The sequence below is a fragment of the Hippopotamus amphibius genome, chromosome 6 (assembly GCF_030028045.1).
Source record: "Hippopotamus amphibius kiboko isolate mHipAmp2 chromosome 6, mHipAmp2.hap2, whole genome shotgun sequence".
Taxonomy (NCBI): domain Eukaryota; kingdom Metazoa; phylum Chordata; class Mammalia; order Artiodactyla; family Hippopotamidae; genus Hippopotamus; species Hippopotamus amphibius.
In genome coordinates, this window is record NC_080191.1 from 136782491 (window position 1) to 136803896 (window position 21406).

A 21406-nucleotide genomic window follows, 5' to 3' on the forward strand; every position below is an offset into this window, starting at 1 on the left:
ACTGTAATCTATTTTGATTTAATTTTTATATAAGGTGTGATTTTTCGATCAAGGTTTTGCTTTAAAGTAAATGAGATAAATGTTGTTTAATAATTCCCCCAGTTACATGGGACTAACTCATTGGACTGTTTTTTCTGGATTCCATCTAATCTTAAAATTCTCTATGCTTTAATATCTCAGTTGCACAATAATGCTGACTTTGATTTTAGATTATAATACCCAGATTCATGTAGACATTACCTTTTAAAAAATATAAAAGATCCATCTTATCTATTCCAAGTACTGATATTTTACTCTGAATCTTAATGTGCTTTTTAAAAATGCATGTTACATTCAAATAATAAGTTGTCAAGATCAAGCATGAGGTAGGATTAGAATAATATCACCGAAGTAGTACATGTTTCTTAAAATGATTTACTTTTTAAAGGTTTGTAAAGAGTTCATAATTTCCAACTGAAAAATGAGAATTCTATTTTAACATCAAAAGTAATTTCATACTACCAAATGATAGTATTTTTAATATTCATTGATAACATACATATATGCATACTAATTCAAGGATTTCTTACATTAGCTCCTTTTATTCCCATCCAAGTGTCCACAGTCTAAAGATTGGAAACACTAGTATAAATGAAATAGTAGCTTCATAAATCACTAAATGATGTAACTTACCATGTAAAAGTTAATATTTTGACTACGAATTGCTATACCACTTCATATTACTTTAAAAGTCACTTATTTTATGTGTTAATCTTACTCATTTTATCTTTAATTATGTAGAAAACATAATATATTAAAATTTTGCTTGGTATTAGGTTTTTCAAATTTTGACTCTCCAATAAATATGGTATAGGATAAAGCTAGTTAATATGATTCTCTGATATTTATATAATATACATTCATTCTTTAGTGGCATTTTGCTTTGAAGAAATATTTCCAGTTCATTATTTGAGTATTGACAGATTCTTGCTTTAAAGGAAAATATTTATGGTGCTTAGACCATAAAATATTTGTTTCTATTAATGCAACTGTAAAGAATTGTATTTCATAGTTTTATACAGTTTTTTAACTTTTAATATAACTGAAGCATATTATAGAACAGATCGGACAATACAAACCTCAGTGTGTAACTTGCTTATATTGATCTCAGCTGTCACTCCTTATTTTTTAACATTCTAAATTCTATTAAGGATAAATAGCAAGGTTCTGTGAATTTGACAGACATTCAAAATATAATGACAATTTTCAAAATAAAAAGCGTACATTGGCCTCCATAAGCAAAGGACAGACCTTAACTAAATGTAGGATTATTTATTTAATCATTTTCTTCTTATTAAGCATTTATGTTGTCTCTAGCTTTTCCCTCTTATCCACAACACTGTTATGCACATCCTGTTACAAATAGTGTTTTTCATATTTTAGATTATTTTCTTGGAATTGATTACTATAGAGATGAGTTTATGAGGTTAGAGTGTATTAATGTTTAGAGTGGCTTTTTATACATTTTTGCTAAATTGTTTTACAAAAGGATTGTATAACCATTGTCACTGGTTAAGAAACCATTTTGCCAGATTTTGCTTTCTGATGCCAGTTCCATGACTACATTGCTTTACAACATGAAATAACATATTATACCCCTTTAGAAAACATCCATTACTGTTAGTGATGAGAACTTGTGGCCTTGCAGAGGGGAAGCAGATGGATGGATAGGAGAGCACTAAGCAAATATAGAACTTGTTGTCAAGGCTCTAGATTTCTGTTTCAGTGATGAATCAAGGTATTCATTGTATTATTAAAAATAAACAAACAAGCAAAATAAAGTAGGGAGGAATAGGGAGAACTTGAGCCCAGTCTGGTAAGGCTTATGGATAAAGTCTACCTTGGTCCTAAGATTGAAGTGGCTGGATAGGAAGGCCTGGTAGCTCCCATTCTGTCTCATTGGAATTTACTTGAGTTCCCAGGGGAAACAACCTCACCTTGGGGCCTCAGTATTGGTTATAGGGAAGAACTTAAAGCTCTATGCTAGATTCTTGAGCCAGGATTTATTTCAGCATTATAGTTACCAAAATCTGGTAAATAGGGTTCATATGTAGAAATCTCACTGACTAGACTTAGTCTTTTACTCTAATTGTGGGTCCTAGAAGAAAGTTTTATGTATAACCATTGCATTGTTATTGATTTATTAGTGAATGTTAATAATGGTCTTGGTTTGGAATTAAAATATATTTAGAACATTTGTCAATAATTATTAGTGGTATGATTTTGAAAGACATATGTATGAGTAAAATAACATTGAGCAAAATGTAACCACAGGGGTGTCATGTACCTTGTACCAAACATGAATTTGAAGTCAGAGATCGTATTGTATTTGTTATGGTCATATTTTGTATGTACTAAACAGTTAATATTTTTATATTTTGCTATGCTAAATCTTCAGATTTAGGTAGAATCTTTTTTCATATTCATTGCCAAAATGCAATTGAAATGAAGTTTCATATCTCTTCTTTAACTTTTAATTTGAAGGTGATGTGAAGTTAAGGTTACATCTAAGGTGTTTTGTTTTGTTTTTTCCAAATGCATCAGGACTCAGAAGCTTATAAAACTATATAAATTTATAAGATTGAACCTTTAAATTATAACTTCAGCTAGTGATTTACTCTATTATATTAAGTCCAATTAAAAATCCTCTTGGCCATGATTTCTTTCTTTCCATTTAAAAAATATTTTTACAATTCTCCCATTCATTAGTGTTCAAAACCTTGTAATGTTTATCTTTGATTTCTTTATAGGCAATCATTCACCTATAATTAGATTTATTTTGAAATATTTTTTATATTTATCTCTCTATTATCTTTCCCACTGCCAACCCCTTAGTCTAGACACCAAACAATCCACCCAGAGGTTAATACATTACCTCCTAATTGATCTTTTGCTTCAATTCTGTTGCTTCTCCAGAGAGAGGGTGGTGAATAGTGGAAGGGTTCTAAGCCTGCTTCCGCTACTCACTCATTCTGTGACCTTCAGTAGTTTGATGTTTATTATTTAGCCAAAACAGTATTTTTTAATGGAATATGGCAGATGTGTGTATTTTCTAGTTCACTATAGTGCTTTACTTTTTAGAAGTAATTTATTGAGGTGAAATTCATATAATACAAAATAAAACATAATTGTTTAAATTGACAATTCAGTGGCATTAAATACATTCACAAAGTATATAACCACACCTCTGTCTAGTTTAAAAACATTACCAGAGTAAAACCTCTTACCTATTAGGCAATTTCTCTCTCCTCTCCTTACCCTCAGCTCCAACAACCTGCCTTCTTTCTCTATGGATTTATCTATTCTGGATATTTCATATAAATGGAATCATACAATGTGTGATCCTGTGTGTCTGACCTCTTTCATTTAGCATGTTTTTGAGATATAGCCACGTTGTAGCATGTGTCAGTATTTTATTCCTTTTTATGGCTGAATAACATTCCATTCAATGTGTGTATGTGTGTTTGTGTGTGAGTGTGTGTGTGTACATACACACATACCATTGTTTTATCCATTCATATATTGTCCACTCATATGTATGGAAATTTGGATTTTTTCCACCTTTTGGCTATTGTGAACAGTGTAGCTATGAACATGCATATATATGTACCTGTTTGAGTACCTGTTTGTAATTTTGAGGGGTATACACCTAGGAGTATAATTAGGGGGTCATTTGGTAAATTCCTTGTGTAACTTTTTGTAAAATCATCAAACCGTTTTTTTTAATATTTATTTTTATTTTGTTTTTTTCAATTGGAATATAATTTTCTTACACTCTTGTACCAGTTTTTGAGGTACACCAAGGTCAATCATCTGTATTTATACACATATCCCTGTATTCCCTCCCTCGCTCGACTTCCCCGCCCCGTCCCAGTCCTCTAAGGCATCATCCATCCTCGAGTTGAACTCCCTTTGTTATACAACTTCCCACTAGCTATTTTACAGTTCGTAGTATATATATGTCTATGCTACTCTCTCATTTTGTCTCAGCATCCTCTTCACCCCCCGCCCCCCCAAACCTAGAGTACTCCAGTCCATTCCCTGCATCTGCGTCCTTGTTCTTGTCTTGTGACTGAGTTCATAAGTACCATTTTTAGATTCCATATACATGAGTTGCATACAATATTTGTCTTTCTCTTTCTGACTTACTTCACTCTGTATGACAGACTCTAGGGCTATCCACCTCATTACATGTAGCTCCATCTTATTCCTTTTTATAGCTGAGTAATATTCCATTGTATATATATGCCACAACTTCTTTATCCATTCATTTGATGATGGGCATTTAGGTTGCTTCCATGTCCTGGCTATTGTAAATAGTGCTGCAATAAACATTATGGTACATGTTTCTTTTTGGATTATGCTTTTCTCTGGGTATATGCCCAGTAGTGGGATTACTGGATCATATGGTAGTTCTATTTGTAGTTTTTGAAGGAACCTCCAAATTGTTTTCCATAGTGGCTGTACCAAATTACACTCCCACCAACAGTGCAGGAGAGTTTCCTTTTCTCCACACCCTCTCCAACATTTGTTGTTTCTAGATTTTGTGATGATGGCCATTCTGACCAGTGTGAGGGGATGCCTCATTGTGGCTTTGACTTGTGTTTCTCTGATGTTTAGTGATGTTGAGCATCTTTTCATGTGTTTGTTGGCCATCTGTATGTCTTCTTTGGAGAAATGTCCATTTAGGTCTTCTGCCCATTTGTGCATTGGGTTATTTGCTTTTTTGGTATTAAGCTTCATGAGCTGCTTGTATATTTTGGAGGTTAATCCTTTGTCCGTTGTTTCATTGGCAACTGTTTTTTCCCATTCTGAGGGTTGCCTTCTAGTCTTGTTTATGGTTTCTTTCGCTGTGCAAAAGCTTTTAAGTTTCATGAGGTCCCATTTGTTTATTCTTGATTTTAATTCCATGATTCTAGGAGGTGGGTCCAAAAGGATCTTGCTTTGATATATGTCATAGAGTGTTCTGCCTATGTTTTCCTCTAGGAGTTTTATGGTGTCTGGCCTTACATGTAGGTCTTTAATCCATTTGGAGTTTATTTTTGTGTCTGGTGTTAGGAAGTGTTCTAATTTCATTCTTTGACATGTTGCTGTCCAGTTTTCCCAGCACCACTTATTGAAGAGGCTGTCTTTTTTCCATTGTATATTCGTGCCTCCTTTGTCAAAGATAAGGTGCCCATATGTGTTTGGGCTTACCTCTGAGTCCTCTATTCTATTCCATTGATCTTCCTATTTTTGTGCCAATACCATACTGTTTTGCTCACTATGGCCTTGTAGTATAGTTTGAAGTCAGGAAGCCTGATTCCACCAACTCCATTTTTCCTTCTCAAGACTGCTTCGGCTATTCGGGGTCTTTTGCATTTCCATACAAATCCTAAGATTTCTTGTTCTAGATATGTGAAAAATGCCATTGGTAATTTGATTGGGATTGCATTGAACCTGTAAATTGCTTTGGGTAGTACAGTCATTTTCACTATGTTGATTCTTCCAATCCAGGAACATGGGATGTCCCTCCATCTGTTTGTGTCGTCTTTGATTTCTTTCAGCAATGTCTTAAAGTTTTCTGCGTACAGATCTTTTGCCTCCTTAGGCAGGTTTATTCCTAGGTATTTTATTCTTTTTGTTGCAGTGGTAAATGGGAGAGTTTCCTTAATTTCTCTTTCTGCTCTTTCATTGTTAGTGTATAGGAATGCAACAGATTTCTGTGCATTAATTTTGTATCCTGATACTTTACTAAATTCATCAATTAGTGCTAGCAGTTTTCTGGTAGAATCTTTAGGGTTTTCTATATATAATATGTCATCTGCAAAGAGTGACAATTTTACTTCTTTTCCAATTTGGATTCCTTTGATTTCTTTTTCTTCTCTGATTGCTGTGGCTAAAACTTCCAAAACTATGTTGAATAATAATGGTGAGAGTGGACACCCTTGTCTTGTTCCTGTTCTTAGAGGGAATGCTTTCAGTTTTTCCCCATTGAGAATGATGTTGCTTTTGGTTTCTCATATATGGCTTTTATTATGTTGAGGTAATTTCCTTCTATGCCCATTTTCTGGAGAGCTTTTATCATAAATGGATGTTGAATTGTGTCAAAAGCTTTTTCTGCATCTGTTGAGATGATCATATGGTTTTTATCCTTCAATCTGTTGATATGATGTATCAGTTGATTGATTTACATATATTGAAGAATCCTTGCATTCCAGGGATAAACCTCACTTGATCATGGTGTATGATTTTTTTAATGTGCTGTTGGATTCTGTTAGCTCGTATTTTGTTGAGAATTTTTGCATCTATATTCATCAGTGATGTTGGCCTGTAATTTTCTTTTTAGGTGACATCTTTGCCTGGTTTTGGTATCAGGGTGATGGTGGCCTCATAGAATGAGTTTGGGAGTGTTCCTCCTTCTGCTATATTTTGGAAGAGTTTGAGAAGGATAGGTGTTAGCTCTTCTCTAAATGTTTGATAGAATTCGCCTGTGAATCCATCTGGTCCTGGGCTTTTGTGTGTTGGGAGATTTTAATCACTGCCTCAATTTCCGTACTTGTGATTGGTCTGTTCATGGTTTCTATTTCTTCCTGGTTCAGTCTTGGAAGATTGTATTTTTCTAAGAATTTATCCATTTCTTCCAGGTTATTCAATTTATTGGCATATAGTTGCTTGTAGTCATCTCTCATGATCTTTTGTATTTCTGTGGTGTCCGTTGTTACTTCTCCTTTTTCATTTCTAATTCTGTTGATTTGCATCTTCTCCCTTTTTTTCTTGATGAGTCTGGCTAATGGTTTATCAATTTTGTTAATCTTCTCAAAGAACCAGCTTTTAGTTTTATTAATTGTTGCTGTTGTTTCCTTCATTTCTTTTTCATTTATTTCTGATTTGATCTTTATGATTTCTTTCCTTCTGCTCACTTTGGGGTTTCTTTATGCTTATTTTTCTAATTGTTTTATGTGTAAGGTTAGGTTGTTTATTCAATATTTTTCTTGTTTTTTTTTTTTTTTTTTTTGGGGGGGGGTACACCAGGTTCAATCATCTGTTTTTATACACATATCCCTGTATTCCCTCCCTTCCTTCTTGTTTCTTAAGGTAGGACTGTATTTCTGTAAACTTCCCTCTTAGAACTGTTTTTGCTGCGTCCCATAGGTTTTGGGTTGTGTTTTCATTGTCATTTGTTTCTAGATATTTTTTGATTTCCTCTTTGATTTCCTCAGTGATTCCTTGGTTGTTTAAGAGTGAATTGTTTAGCCTCCATGTGTTTGTATTTTTTGCAGTTTTTTTCCTGTAATTGATATCTAGTCTCATGGCGTTGTGGTCAGAGAAAATGCTTGATATGATTTCAGTTTTCTTGAATTTGCCAAGGTTTGATTTCTGACCCAAGATGTGATCCTATCCTGGAAAATGTTCCATGTGCACTTGAGAAGAAGGTGTATTCTCTCGTTTTTGGATGGAATGTCCTATAAATATCAGTTAAGTTGAGATGGTCTAATGTGTCATTAAAGCTTGTGTGTCTTTATTTATTTTCTGTTTGGATGATCTGTCCATTGATGTACATGGGGTGTTCAAGTCTCCCACTATTATTGCATTACTGTTGATGTCCCCTTTTATGGCTGTTAGCATTTGCCTTATGTATTGAGGTGCTCCTATGTTGGGGGCATAGATATTTACCATTGTGATATGTTCTTCTTGGATGGATCCCTTGATCATTATGTAGTGTCCTTCCTTGTCTCTTTTAATAGTCTTTACTTTAAAGTCTAATTTGTCTGATATGAGTATTGCTACTCCAGCTTTCTTTTGAATTCCATTTGCATGGAATATCTTTCTCCATCTCTTTACTTTCAATCTGTATGTGTCCCTTGGTCTGAAGTTCGTTTCTTGTAGGCAGCATATATAAGGGTCTTGATTTGTTTCCATTCAGCCAGTCTGTGTCTTTTGGTTGGAGCATTTAATCCCTTTACATTTAAGGTGATTATTGACATGTGTGTTTCTATTACCATTTTCTTAATTGTTTTGGGTTTGTATTTGTAGGTGTTTTCCTTTTCTTGTGTTTCCTACTTAGAGAAGTTCCTTTAGCACTTGTTGTAAGGCTGGTTTGGTGGTGCTGAATTCTCTTAACTTTTGCTTGTCTGTAAAGCTTTTGATTTCTCCCTCAATTCTGAATGAGATTCTTGCTGGGTAGAGGATTCTTGGCTGTAGGTTTCTCTCTTTCAGGACTTTCAGTATGTCCTGCCATTCCCTTCTGGCCTGCAGAGTTTCTGTAGAAAGGTCAGCTGTTATCCTGATGGGTTTTCCCTTATATGTTGTTTGTTGCTTTTCTCTTGCTGCTTTTAATATTTTTTCTTTGTGTTTGTCATTAGTTTGATTAATATGTGCCTTGGTGTATTTCTGCTTGGGTTTATTCTGTATGGGACTCTCTGTGCTTCTTGGACTTGATTAATTATTTCCTTTCCCATGTTGGGGAAGTGTTCCACTATAACCTCTTCAAATATTTTCTCAGACCCTTTCTTTTTTTCTTCTTCTTCTGGGATGCCTGTAATTCGAATGTTGGTATGCTTAATGTTACCACTGAGGTCTCTGAGACTGTCTCCTATTCTTTTTATTCTTTTTTTCTTTTTCCTGCTCTGTGGCAGTTATTTCCTCATTCTGTCTTCCAACTCACTTATTTGTTCTTCTGTCTCAGTCATTCTGCTGGTTATAGCATCTAGAGTATTTTTAATTTCAGTTATTTTGTTATCCATTGCTGTTTGTTTTCCTGAGTTCTTATGAACTGTTTCTTGTACTTTCTCTCTTTTGTTATTGAGATTTTGTATCATTTTTACTATCATTACTCTGGATTCTTTTTCAGGCATTTTTCCTGTTTCCTCTTCATTTATTTGGTCTTGTGGGTTTTTTTCCTGCTCCTTTGCCTGCATGGTGTTTCTTTGTTTCCTCATGGTATTCCAGACTTCTGGTGTTGCTTGTCCCGGTGATAGAGGTGTTTATAGAAGACTGTCCAAGCCCCAGACTAATGTCCGAGTGTTGGGTTAAACAAATACTAAGTCTAGGAAACACATACATGTATAAGACACACAATTACTGAATCCATTAGGACATAAGGCTCTGGAAAGACCTGACAGAAGAACCCCAGTATGGTATCAGATATTCAAAGAGAAAACCAACAGAAATTGAAATCCAAAACAGAACAAAACAGAAACTAAAGCAAAAACAAACAAACAAACAAATAACACCTTACACATACAAACACTAATCCAGGGAGATGTCGTAAGCTAGGATCAAATATAAAAAAGAGCTAGAGTACCACCAGACAGACTGGTGATTCTCAGAATGAAATTAGACAATTGTACTAAGTACTAAGATAAAGACAAAAACCTAATATTAAATACCAAGGCGGTGTGTAGTCTGGAGAATAGAGCAAAGAGTCTGAGCAGATCGATAGTGTTGCTTATAAGTATGTTAAGATAAAATAAACTAAAAATGGATGGAAGACAGGGGAACAGAAGAAGGTAGTGTGACTGGAAATATGCAAATAAAAAGAAAGGAATAGAAATGTATAAAAGATAGGGATGAAAGGAAGATAGGAGAGATATATAGTCCGTACTACCAAAAATTTAGCTAGAAATAGAAGTATATAAAAAGGCCAAAAAATAAAAATAGAATAAAAAATAGAATTAAAAAAAATGTTATAAAACTTGTAGATCCCTTAGGACTAAGATCGTAATTAATAAAGGAAAAGAAAGAAAAAAAGAAAAAAAAAAAACCAGAACTGATCCCAGGATGGACCAGTTCAATAGAAGTGATACTAATATTTCTGTTTCCTTAGAGTCTCAGCTGTAAGTGTTCTTCTACTCGCCTTGAGTTCTTTGTATTATTCTGTGACCATCAGAGGTTCCTTTATTGTTCGTCTGTAAGCGTTGGTGTGTGGGGAGGGAGAGGGTACAATAGTGGCTCCTTCCCCTGGGAGTGAGTGAGCAGTGGTGCACTGTTGTTTCAATCAGGCTTGGAGGTGCCTGTTGCAGAGGGACGCTGGTGGCTCAGGTGTAAACAGAAAGTCTCAGAGTTGGGCCTCTCTCCAGGTTTTGTTTTTTTTTTCTCGGCAGCCTCCCTGCTGCTGGCGTTCCAAGCCTGCTCTGGGCTGCTTTCCGGGGCTTTATGCTAGCCCCGCCCGAGGGCCTGAGGGTACTTGTTATCCCTGAGTGCCTTAGGTGGCCCACAGGGGTCCCTCCACTGCCCGCTGCAGGCGCCAAAAGAGAGAGAGAGGCTATGCCCACAGCTCCTCCTCCCCTCCCGTCAGCCTGCAGCATCCAGCCACCATCATGGCTGGGCAGCTCTCAGGGGCAGGCTCTCTTCATCACAGACCTCTTCCCTCCTGTCCTCTTGGTCCGTCACCTTACTGGCAACAATTTTTCTCACCCTGAGCCAGCTCTCCGGTTCCCACGCTCCTGCTCCCGGACCCTCTGTTCAGCTGTGAATCGACATCTCAGTAAGGGAACGCTGAGCTGTGGTGCGGACCCTCCGTGTGTTTCTCACTCCCTCCCGTCTGCCACAGCTGAGCCGCTTCACCCTCTTTGAGCCGTCGTAGATGCCTCCCTACTGGTTATGTCGGGATCCTTGCAGTCTTTCTGGTGTCTGAGGTCGTCTGCTGGTGTTTAGTTGATTCTCTGTGGGAATTATTGTGTCTTTTGGTGCATTCCCAATGCATCTGTGGAAAGGGATGCATTCCACATCCCTCTACTTTGCCACCATCTTTTCTCTCTCCTATCCACCAAACCTTTCGACAGCAACTGAACCATGTTACATTCCCACCAGCAGTATAAAGGTATAGCCCTCTATTGTCTCAACTAGACCATGCTGCATATTTAAGTTACCTGTTTGAAAATATCAATATTTAGGTGTGAGGATTTCTCTACACCATTATTTCCTAGTCTGTAAGGGGTAAAGATGATGATTACTTTATAGGGTTGTTGTGAAGATAAATATATGTGAAATACCTAGCCCAGAATCTGGCAAATGGTAGCCACCAGAAAATTTTTATTTTCATATTGCTTCTTGTGAGTACCACTGCTAGATGATTCTTTCTCAGCCACCACTTGGTCATGCTGCTGTTTGCTCAGAATTATTCACTGGCTCTGGATTGCTTACAAGATCAATTTTACACTTCTATGCTTAAGGTTCCAAGGTTCTGTATGGTGGATTCACAGACTTTTCTTTTTTTCTTAGAATACTTTTTTTTTACTTCTTCTCATTATTCTTTGAGTTACTCATGTTATTTTCTACCTGGAAATGTCTTTCTCCTTCCTCTTTCTCTCTCTAAACACTTCAATATGAATCTCAAATAAGATTTCCACATAACTTCCCTGACCATCCCAGCACATCATCTTTCTGTTCTCCTTTGAATTCTTTTTCTCTTTTTCTATGCATACCCTTCATGATGGTATTTACTCTCATACTTCTGATATTAATATTTGTTTCATGAGTGTTGGACTTATTTTCCCAATGAAGTAATAAGTGTCTGAAGGTCAGGAACCATGTCTAAAACTTCTGAATCTTTCCCAGGAGTTTCGACAGTGCCTATAGTGAGCAGTACTGTGCCAAAAAGAATTCTAGCTGTTAATCTTCGGTGAATAAGTCATTGTGAAATAATGTTCTGAATAACTGAAAATTAAGCCTTAGGATGCTGGTGCATTCATTTAAACCACTGTTTGGTGGATTTTAAATAGGTCCCCAGCTTCAAAAGTAGAATGTATATGGCAATAATCTAACTTGTCAATCTTAAACATGTAGGTAGTACATGACAGAAGAGATAAAACATGATTATCACACAGGAGGAAGAAGGAAGATAAAGAGTTTACTTAAAGACTTATCTCCATCACTTTTGCTCTCACTGTTTTTTGACTTGTTAGCACCATTCCAAACATTATTTGATTTTCCACAAAAGCACAATATTGTCTTATGCTAAGTATGCTCCTAGATCTGAAGAATTTAGAGGGTTTTCCCAAAACATACATATTTTTCATCACTGTGAAAAAAATGAGACTCTCACAACACAGTTTCAAGACGTAATTTTCTCTAAAAATAAAATTATTTACACCTGCTATCTTTAAAATTATATCTCTAATGTTATAAGAGAAATAGAAATTTCTTTAATGCATGTATGGTAAATCACCTTTATCATAAAATTTCTGTGTAATATTCCATTTTCTAAATACTATCTACAATCCTTTTTATCGTGCTTTATAGTTTTCAAAGCACTTTCATAAACCTTTTATCATTTGACTCACATCACTGCGTGGAGAGCTAATTAACTCTATTTTACAAATATCCCGAAAGCTCAAATGACTTGTAAAAGATCACATACCTAATAAGTGGGAGAATGGGACTCAAATCCAATGATTTCTGATTTCTGAGCTATTTCTATCCATAGGTTAAATCCCTGAGTTTTATTGAGCAGAAAGAAGGGTGATAGAAAACATTACCAAATACGTGTTTTGTTAGGCATAATGTTACAGTTACCTTACAATAAAATAATTTCAATCCTTAAGCAAAACTTTGATTCTGAAATGAGTTGTTTTTAATTGATAATACAAAGGGATTAAAGTTTTAGTCAGAATAGAAGTTCTTTTCCTTAACTATTAGGGTACTCACAGTAGCTATATTTCTGAGAACTTTGAAAAATCTAGAGTAACGTTCCATAATTACCAGTGTTTTCATCTTCACCCTAACTATGGACATGCATTTTAGGAACCCTTGCTGGGACAGAAGCTAATTAAGTGTTGTAAAACACAGAAGAGTTACACACATGAGAACACTGTATTGAAGAAAGAAGCTGTTTTTAGGAATAAACCATAAGTGCCTCACTCCATCCCAGTTCTTCTACAGCATGTTAAATTTGGATTTTCTTCTCTTAGTTACCCATAAAGTATCTGGAAGGCAAGTCCTAACCCTTTCTGTTCATAGCCGTGTAATCTTGGAAGTCCCAATAATTCTCTGAAGCCCCATCTAGCTTTAAGTATTTGTAGCTCTGAAAATTATTAATGAGATTGCCATGATAATGTTGTACTGTTTCTGGGGAGCATAGAAAGCTGTTCTGCTACCCAGCGGTTTTGCTCCACAGACTTCTGACCACAGATCTCTGACTCCAAGAAATAGGACAGACCTAAAAACACAGAGCAAGTGATTGAAAAGTTAACTTCTATTTAATATAAATAAATAGTTTTCAGACTTTTTTCCCCACATAGTCTTCTGCTTGATTGTGTGTTGGTAATCTAGATTCATATCCGGCTTCATTCACTAACTTTGTGAGGCTGAGCAGATTGCTTCCCCTTTGCTCTCCTTTAGTTTCCTCATCTATAAAATGGAGATATTAATATACATAACTAATGGGGTTGTTATGGACTTTAAATGCGTTAACATTTGTAAAACACTTAGAACAGTACCTGGTACACAGTAAGTAAGTAAATATTTGCAATTAGTGTGGAAGGCAATATAGTATGGTGGTCAAGTTCTCAAGGCAGATGGCCTGCATGCTATTCCCAGATCCATTATTTACTGATAAAACCATGGGAAAATTGTTAAAGCTTGCTCAACCTTAGTTTTTTCATTTATGAAATGGGAATAAGAATATGTTACCTTCAGAGTTTTTATGAAAACTAAATAAATTTATAAATTTTTTAGAGCAGCACATAACATATAACTGAGCATTCTATAAACATTAGCCAGGAGGAGTGGGAGAAGTTTTCTATGGCATCACCAGAGTGGCTTTATGAAGTAATTAAAGAAGAAATATTGAGCCAAACATCCTCCTGATACCACCACACATCTACAGCTAAAAGAAGTTATCAAGAATTAAGAAGTCTTCTGCATTTTAAAAGAAACAGATGTATAAAACCTTAAATAGTTTCACTGACTGGGCATTGGTTTAAACCTTTTTTTCATCAGATGTGGCAAAACACATTTCTTCAGAAATTCTACATAAAATTTAATAGCATTAATGCAAAATCAAATTGAAAATGTTAATTTAACTCCCAGTTTCCAATAATGAGCATGATTTTGGGCTTTGTTTTAATCCAAAAAAATATACCAGTGCTTCCTAGAGGGAACTATTAAGTAAATTGCTTTTAAAAAATGTAAGTTATTTGTTTTAGCATCGATTACACATTTATATTTGAATTACTATTATTTATCCCTAATAATATTTAGTAAGAAGAAAGCTATCAGTTAGAGTCTAACAATATCACAGCAACTTGCCATGTTTGAGCAGATGTTAAGCAGACAGTAGTTGAATGTTAATTTTAAGAGGGTGGTATGTTTAAGTCTAGCTGAAGTATGTTGCATGTGGGCTTTCTAGACTCGAGTACAATGCTGGGTCTCTGGGGAGAGTTTTAAAGCTAAATCTCTTTCTTTTGGGTCCTCTATATGGACTCTCTCAAGTCAGTATAAAGCAGATCATCCCTAGGCTAAAGCCCTTCAGCTTTTGTTATTGGGCTCTGTAGACCTGTAATTAGGCCTCCTGGCAGGCCTTGCAGGCCAGTTAATGGTCATATGGAGTTTCTGTGAGGCAGACTGGCTTTGTATAAATCCTGGGTAGGAATATGTTTATGGGTCACTTCCTACCAGGACCGTGCTTTGTCCTTATGCCCTGCGGGCTGACAGGGAGCAGGTTCCCTTGACCATGGACTGTTCAGTTTGCAACTCAGAATCTACTCCGCTAATCCCCAGTGTAAACAGAGGATTTAGAAGGGCTTCTGTCACTTACAGTTGCCAATTCACTTGGGTGTCTGTGAATTTATTTTTCCCTAGACTTCATTATTGAAAGACTGACAAACGTGTAGGATTTGGATGTTTGCTTTATCAGGTATGCAGTTTCTTTTCCAGTGATTTTAGAATCATTGTAAATAATATATCTGATACAGAATTATGTGATGAGGTTTTTTTTAAATTAACCACCCTTTAATATTTAAGCCATAAAAAAATTGGAATGATAGCCAGCCTTTTCTTATAAGGGAAATTATAGGTCTGTTTTTATGATGAGTAAATAACATTATGTAAAGAAATTTACCAGAGTGTTTTATACATATTTCTGATAAGTCAAAGAAATAATTCAAAACTCTTTTATACTTTACATCTATGTTAAGTAAAAATTCCAGTTTAGTTCCATTTAAGTTCTATATGTAACTGAGAGCTTTTGAAAGGAGGAATATCAGATCAGTATATAAAATGCTCAATAAGTATGTATTTCATGAAGTATTTAAAATAATGAGTGCCATTTATTGAGCATCTACTATGTGGAAAGCATGTTTTATACATTTTCACATATACATTTTCACATATTATAAATATTTTAAATGATTGATCCATGTTTCCTAGCCAAGCAACATATCTGGATTTTAAGAAAGTCATGATTGAGATTTCTTTTGTTTTTCCACTTTAATCTTTTACTTCATTATGTGTTTTGTGTTATTTTTTTTTTCTGTTTGCTTTGATTATATTAAGATTTGATTCTAAAATCTGTAAGTTCTCTGAGCGTGATCTGCAAAGAACTGTCGCCTGTCTTCCTGTGAGCCAATTCTTCTTTTAGGGGGAAATCAAATGATGAATACTTTCCCAGGTCTCATCTAGTAAATCAGTGCTCAGTATTTTGCATTTTGTGATGTAAAAATGGTTCATGACAGATGTGGCTGAAAAGACCACATACGTAGACTGTATGATTTTAGTCTGGTGGAACTAATAGGATCACTCATTACATTTTAGACCCTGGGGTTTCTTTTTTCTTTCATTAAAAAAAAAAAGAACCTGTTTAAATAGAGTGGTCCTTTTTGTGTGTGAGTACAGCGTCTTCCTCTAAATTTACAAAGAGTTGATGATAACAAATCAACAAATAAATCTCTCTTCCAAATAATTCTTTTAATAGTATTTATTTAATGTTAACTTATTTTTAATTCTTCTATCATCCCATAAAAATTAAGACTTTGTTCTATTTTTATAGTGGACCTCTTTGAATTTTATGTAGCAAAACTAAAAAATACATTCCTTAGAGAATGCAAGACCTGTTAATTAAATAGTCTTATATTAGAAATAAATTTTGCAAATATTGAAATAATGGCAAAAAGACATTATAGGGTAGGAATTCTTGGTGTTCACTTACAACTGGGAGAATCATAGCATAGTCTGCTTTTCTTTTTAGTGTACACAGTGTATTTATTGAAGTAGAAATATATTTGCGATCTATTTTGGAATTCAAAAAATGGAGGTTCTTGAACAGTGTGAAGGATCTGATCTTATTTTAATTTTGACCAAAAGTTCATGTTTACATTGAAAAATACCCTGTGTGATTATATCAAAATGCTAATAGTGGTTACTGTTTCTGGGTGGTGAGATTTAAGGTTTTTTTTAAAAAAAATTTTTGGCTTGTCTTTATTTTCTGATTATTTTGTAGTTATGAAGAGAATCTAAAGAGATATAGAAAAAGTTTAAACACAATAAAATTCCCCATCATTTAGTATGAAATTTGATAAGTTGTGACAAATGTATACAGTTGTGTAACTTACCACCAAAACTTTTAATAAATTTTTAATTTCTATTACTCCAAAAGGTTCTTTTACTGCTCTGAAGTCAATTCTCTCTCCTCCTCTTGGACCTTAGCAACCACTAATCTGCTTTATGTCACTATGGTGTTGTTATGTTCGAAATGCCATATAAATGGAATCATAGGGTATGTAGACTTTTGTGTCAGTAGTCTTTCACCTGGCATAATGCCTTTTAGATTAGATACACAAAAAAGCATTATGCCAGGTTGTATCTAATCTAAAAAGCATTATGCCAAGTGAAAGATACAAGATTTTGGATACACATTATTGTGAGCGTTAGTTCTTTTTATTGCTGAGTAGTATTCCATTATATGTTTATATCAATTTGTTTATTCATTCAGCACGTGATTGATAAGTGAATTGATTGCAGTTTATGATTTTTGCAAGTAAAACTGATATGAACATTTGAGTTCAAGTCTGTGTGAACACATAGTTTCATTTCTCTAGAGTAAATACTTAGGAACGGGATCCCTTGATTATATAGTAAGTATAGGTTTAACTTTAATGCCAAACTGTTTTCCAAAGTGGCAGTACCATCCTGTGTTTCCACAGGAAAGTATGGAAGTCTCATTTGTTCTCCATCCTTCACATCACTTCATGTTGTTGATTTTTTTCTGTCTAATTTCAGCCATTCTGTTAAGTGTGTTCGTGTTTTCATTTGATTTTTTTTTTCTTTTTTAAGCTCTTTATTGGAATATAATTGCTTTACACTTTTGTACCAGCTTTTAAGGTACACCAAAGTGAATCAGCTGTATTTATACATATATCCCCATATTCCCTCCCTCATATGACTCCCTCCCATCCTCCCTGTCCTGGCCCTCTAAGGCATCACCCATCATCAAGTTGATCTCCCTTTGTTATATAACATCTTCCCACTATCTATTCTGTTTTACAGTTGGTAGTGTATATATGCCTATGCTACTCTCTCACTTAGTCCCAGCTTCCGCTTTGCCCCCCCATCCCCCACCACCCAAACCTGTGTGCTCCAGTCCATTCTCTGCATCTGCATCCTTATTCTTGCCATGTCACTCGGTTCATCACTACCTTTTTTTTTTTTTTTTTTTAATTTCCGTATATATGAGTTAGCATACAGTATTTGTTTTTCTCTTTCTGGCTTTCTTCACTCTGTATGACAGACTCTAGGTCTATCCACTTCATTACATGTAGCTCCATTTCATTCCTTTTTATGGGAGAGTAATATTCCATTGTATATATATGCCACATCTTCCTTACCCATTCATCTGTTGATGGAAAGTTAGGTTGCTTCTGTGTCCTGGCTATTGTAAATAGTGCTGCAATAAACATTATGGTACATGTTTTTGGATTATGGATTTCTCTGGGTATATGCCCAGGAGTGGGGTTATGGGGTCATATGGTACTTCCATTTTTAGTTTTTTAAGGTGCCTCCAAACTGTTTTCCATAGTGCCTGTACCAACTTACATTCCCACCAACAGTGCAGGAGACTTCCCTTTCCTCCACACCCTCTCCAACGTTGATTGTTTCTAGATTTTTTTAATGATGGCTATTCTGACCGGTGTGGGGTGATACCTCATTGTGGCTTTGAGTTGCATTTCTCTAATGATTAGTGATGTTGAGCATCTTTTCATGTGTTTGTTGACCATCTCTATGTCTTCTTTGGAGAAATGTCTATTTAGGTCTTCCGCCCATTTGTGGATTGGGTTATTTGCTTTTTTGGTATTAAGCTGCATGAGCTGCTTGTATATTTTGGAGGTTAACCATTTGTCCATTGCTTTGTTGGCAAATATTTTCTCCCATTCTGAGGGTCTTCTTGTCTTGTTTATTGTTTCTTTTGCTGTGCAAAACTTTTAAGTTTCATGAGGTCCCATTTGTTTATTCTTGATTTTATTTCCATGATTCTAGGAGGTGGGTCCAAAAGGATCTTGCTTTGATATATGTCATAGAGTGTTCTGCCTATGTTTTCCTCTAGGAGTTTTATAGTGTCTGGCCTTACATGTAGGTCTTTAATCCATTTGGAGTTTATTTTTGTGTCTGGTGTTAGGAAGTGTTCTAATTTCATTCTTTGACATGTAGCTGTCCAACTTTCCCAGCACCACTTATTGAAGAGGCTGTCTTTTTCAATTGTTTATTCTTGCCTCCTTTATCAAAGATAAGGTATCCATATGCACATGGGCTCTCTATTGTGTTCCACTGATCTATATTTCTGTTTTTGTGCCAGTACCATACTGTCTTGATCACTGTGGCCTTGTAGTGTAGTTTGAAGTCAGGAAGCCTAATTCCACCAACTCTGTCTTTCCTTCTCAAGACTGCTTTGGCTATTCGGGGTCTTTTGCGTTTCCTTACAAATCCTAAGATTTCTTGTTCTAGATATGTGAAAAATGCCATTGGTAATTTGATAGGGATTGTGTTGAATCTGTAAATTGCTTTGGGTAGGATAGTCATTTTCACAATGTTGATTCTTCCATTCCAAGAACATGGTACGTCTCTCCATCTGTTTGTTTCATCTTTGATTTCTTTCATCAGTGTCTTAAAGTTTTCTGCATACAGGTCTTTTGCCTCCTTAGGCAGGTTTATTCCTAGGTATTTTATTCTATTTGTTGCAATGGTAAATGGGAGAGTTTCCTTAATTTCTCTTTCTCCTCTTTTGTTGTTAGTGTATAGGGATGCAAGAAATTTTCATGCATTAATTTTGTATCCTGCTACTTTACTAAATTCATTGATTAGTGCTAGCAGTTTTCTGGTAGACTCTTTAGGGTTTTCTATGTATAATAATATCATGTTATCTGCAACGAGTGACAATTTTACTTCTTTTCCAATTTGGATTCCTTTTATTTCATTTTCTTCTCTGATTGCTGTGGCTAAAACTTCCAAAACTATGTTGAATAATAGTGGTGAGAGTGGGCACCCTTGTCTTGTTCCTGTTCTTAGAGAGAATGCTTTCAGTTTTTCACCATTTACAACGATGTTGGCTGCTGGTTTCGCATAGATGGCTTTTATTATGTGGGGGTAATTTTCTTCTATGCCCATTTTCTGGAGAGCTTTTATCATAAATGAATGTTGAACTTTGTCAAAAGCTTTTTCTGCATCTATTGAGAGGATCATATGGTTTTTATCCTTCAGTTTCTTAATATGATATATTACATTGATTGATTTGCATGTATTGAAGAATCCTTGCATTCCAGGGATAAACCCCACTTGATCATGGTATATGATCTTTTTAATATGCTTTTGGATTCTGTTAGCTCGTATTTTGTTGAGGATTTTTGCATCTATATTCATCAGTGATATTGGCCTGTAATATTCTTTTTAGGTGACATCTTTGCCTGGTTTTGGTATCAGGGTAATGGTGGCCTCGTAGAATGAGTTTGGGAGTGTTCCTCCTTCTGCAATATTTTGGAAGAGTTTGAGAAGGATAGGTGTTAGCTCTTCTCGAAATGTTTGATAGAATTCACCTGTGAATCCGTCTGGTCCTGGGCTTTTGTGTGTTGGGAGATTTTTAATAACATTCTCAATATCCGTTCTTGTGATGGGCTTGTTCATATTTTCTATTTCTTCCTGGTTCAGTCTTGGAAGATTGAACTTTTCTAAGAATTTATCCATTTCTTCCAGGTTATCCAATTTATTGGTATATAGTTGCTTGTAGTCATCTCTCATGATCTTTTCTATTTCTGTGGTGTCACTTCTTACTTCTCCTTTTTTATTTCTAATTCTGTTGATTTGCATCTTCTCCCTTTTTTTCTTGATGAGTCTGGCTAATGGTTTATCAATTTTGTTAATCTTCTCAAAGAACCAGCTTTTAGTTTCATTGATCTTTGCTATTGATTCCTTCCTTTCTTTTTCATTTATTTCTGCTCTGATCTTTATGATTTCTTTCCTTCTGCTCACTTTGGGGTTTTTTGTTCTTCTTTCTCTAATTGTTTTATGTGTAAGGTTAGGTTGTTTATTCGATATTTTTCTTGTTTCTTAAGGTAGGACTGTATTGCTATAAACTTCCCTCTTAGAACTGCTTTTGCTATGTCCCATAGGTTTTGGGTTGTTGTGTTTTCATTGTCATTTGTTTCTAGGTATTTTTTGATTTCCTCTTTGATTTCCTCAGTGATTTCTTGGTTGTTTAATAGTGTATTTTTAGCCTCCATGTGTTTGTATTTTTTGCAGTTTTTTTCCTGTAATTGATATTTAGTCTCATGTTGTTGTGGTCAGAGAAGATGCTTGATATGATTTCAGTTTTCTTGAATTTACTGAGGCTTGATTTGTGACCCAAGATGTGATCTATCCTGGAGAATGTTCTGTGTGCACTTGAGAAGAAAATGTATTCTGTAGTTTTTGGATGGAATGTCCTATAAATATCAATTAAGTCAAGATGGTCTAATGTCTCATTTAACGCTTATGTGTCCTTATTTATTTTCTGTTTGGATGATCTGTCCATTGGTCTGAGTGGGGTGTTAAAGTCTCCTACTATTATTGTGTTACTATTGATGTCTCCTTTTATGGCTTTTAGCATTTGCCTTATGTATTGAGGTGCTCCTATGTTGGGGGCATAGATATTTACAATTGTTACACCTTCTTTTTGGATTGATCCCTTGATCATTAGTAGTGTCCTTCCTTGTCTCTTGTAATAGTCTTTACTTTAAAGTCTAATTTGTCTGATATGAGTATTGCTACTCTGCCTTTCTTTTGACTTCCATTTGCATGGAATATCTTTCTCCATCTTTTTACTTTCAGTCTGTATGTGTCCCTTGGTCTGAAGTGGGTTTCTTGTAGGCAGCATATATAAGGGTCTTGATTTGTTTCCATTCAGCCAGTCTGTGTCTTTTGG

At 35.2% G+C, this 21406-nt stretch overlaps 1 protein-coding gene across 5 annotated transcripts in view; it reads left to right on the top strand.

Moving 5' to 3' along the window:
* RSRC1 (arginine and serine rich coiled-coil 1) overlaps nt 1–21406 on the top strand; it is a 441996-nt gene that overhangs the window by 243695 nt on the left and 176895 nt on the right. The window lies entirely within an intron of this gene.